Source organism: Pangasianodon hypophthalmus, chromosome 8, assembly GCF_027358585.1.
Source record: "Pangasianodon hypophthalmus isolate fPanHyp1 chromosome 8, fPanHyp1.pri, whole genome shotgun sequence".
In the NCBI taxonomy this organism is placed as follows: domain Eukaryota; kingdom Metazoa; phylum Chordata; class Actinopteri; order Siluriformes; family Pangasiidae; genus Pangasianodon; species Pangasianodon hypophthalmus.
Window position 1 is genome coordinate 28,394,303 of NC_069717.1, and position 2,171 is coordinate 28,396,473.

Genomic DNA, 2,171 nt, shown 5'->3' on the forward strand with positions numbered 1-2,171 from the left:
AAAAATGAGGCTTCACTGCTTTGATATACACAATAAAATGTGTAGGTGGTCTTTCAAAAACAAGATAGTTTTCATTTATTAGTGTTGTTTTATAAGTTCCATATCTTATCACTGAAAGCTCCTCAAATATATTAATTCATAATTTAATAAAGGTTGATGATTTTTGTCTATAAAATCAGTACTTAGCAGAAATGATCTATTTATTTATTTATTATACTAGCTGCCATTATACAGCTTACACAGTGTAAGTAAGACAGTGCAGGTGATGTAAAACTTTGCAGCTACATTTTAAAAGATTTTCAAAACATAATTCACTTATTATCTTAAATGTTTAAAAAGCTTCCATGGATTTAAAGACTTGTTAAAATAGACTTTTATCTTTTTTTGTAAGAAGCCCTTGATACAGATGATAAATTGTAGTTAAAGCTTCAGAAACACTTTCAGTGTGAATTTCTCTACTGAGAAAAAGTTCTGTTGATATTTTTTTAGTTAGGGGTCATCTATAAAGTGATGCATTTGAACAAGATGAAGAGATTAATACCTTTTCACATGAGTACTGTGTAAAGGTGAACAACATCTGGACTTTGGTGACAATACAATAAATATTTCATATACATTTTTTTTTAAGATTTAGAATTTGAAGCTGGACAGCTGAAGATTGGAAAAACATCACCTCGTCTTTTTCCAGTTTTGGTGTCCAGTGATACCTCAGATTCCTGTTCTTGGCTGCCGGGAGTGGAACCCGATGTGGTCTTCTGCTGTTGTAGCCCACCCACATCAAGGTTTGACATGTTGTGCGTTCTGAGATGCTTTTCTGCTCACCACGGTTGTGAAGAGTGATTATTACGTTCAGTTAGTCTTCCTGCTTTTTGAGGAGAACCAGTCTGGCCATTATCCTCTGACCGCTCTCAACAATAAATTGTTTCCACCCGCTGTAAACTCTACAGAGTTAACTCTACAGTAAACTCTACTGTTGTGTGTGAAATTCGGAGAAGATCAGCAGTTTTTGAAATAATCACCAACAGCCTACACAATTAAAGTAGATGATGAGTGTACATGTACAGTATATCACATATGTCTTGACTAATATCTTCAAATATAGTATATTTACAACCTTTATATCTGGTCCCTAAGTTTCACTATCAAACATCAAGCTAACTTTATCTCAGTGACCTGGCTTAATCAAGGTGTTTCTTCTTCTTCGTGTTCTTCTTCTTCTTATTATTATTATTATTGCATCGTCATCATTCCTGTCCCCTGAACAAAATTCCTCCCATGATACTCTTTAAATTGAGCAGATTTTTTAGCACTTAAAATAACCAGAGCATAATGTCCTGCTTTACATTCAAACCACAAAAGCATTCACCTTTTCCCTCATTTGTTCTCTTTAATGGTATTTATACTTGCATAAAAGGCTCTTTCTTCACTAATATCCTCAAATCCAAACAGATTGGGGATAATCTGCATTATTGTAGAATTTATTTTAATTTCCATACATGATCATGTACATAATGTTCTGTAAAATGACTCATTTTTATTTTTATTATTAAAAATATACACGGATCAGCCTTAACATTAAACCCACTGACAGGTGAAGTGAATAACATTGATTATCTCGTTACAATGGCACCTGTCAAGGGGTGGGATATATTAAGCAGCAAGTGAACAGTTAGTTCCCAAAGTTGATGTGTTGGAAGCAGGAAAAATGGGCAAGCGTAAGGATCTGAGCGACTTTGACAAGGGCCAAATTGTTAGACGACTGGGTCAGAGCTTCTCCAAAACAGCAGGTCTTGTGGGGTGTTCCTGGTGTGCAGTGGTTAGTACCTACCAAAAGTGGTCCAAGGAAGGACAACCGGTGAACAGGAGACAGAGTCACGGGTGTCTAACACTTGTGTTTGGCTCCTCAAATGAACACGAATGATGATGAAGAGGATTTTTATTTTCATACATCATATATCCATTACAGAGATGATGTCTAGATTGACATCTATGAATCATTTAAAGCCAATAATAATACAAGATGTTATAAAATAAGGTGCAGTTATTGGCTCTTCCATTTCCCTCATTAGAAGGATACCAGAGCACAGGAACGAAATTTGGACTCATTTTCATGAATAGTATTTTATACCAGAATTCACTGACACATAGAGAAAGTATGTTTAATATTTTAA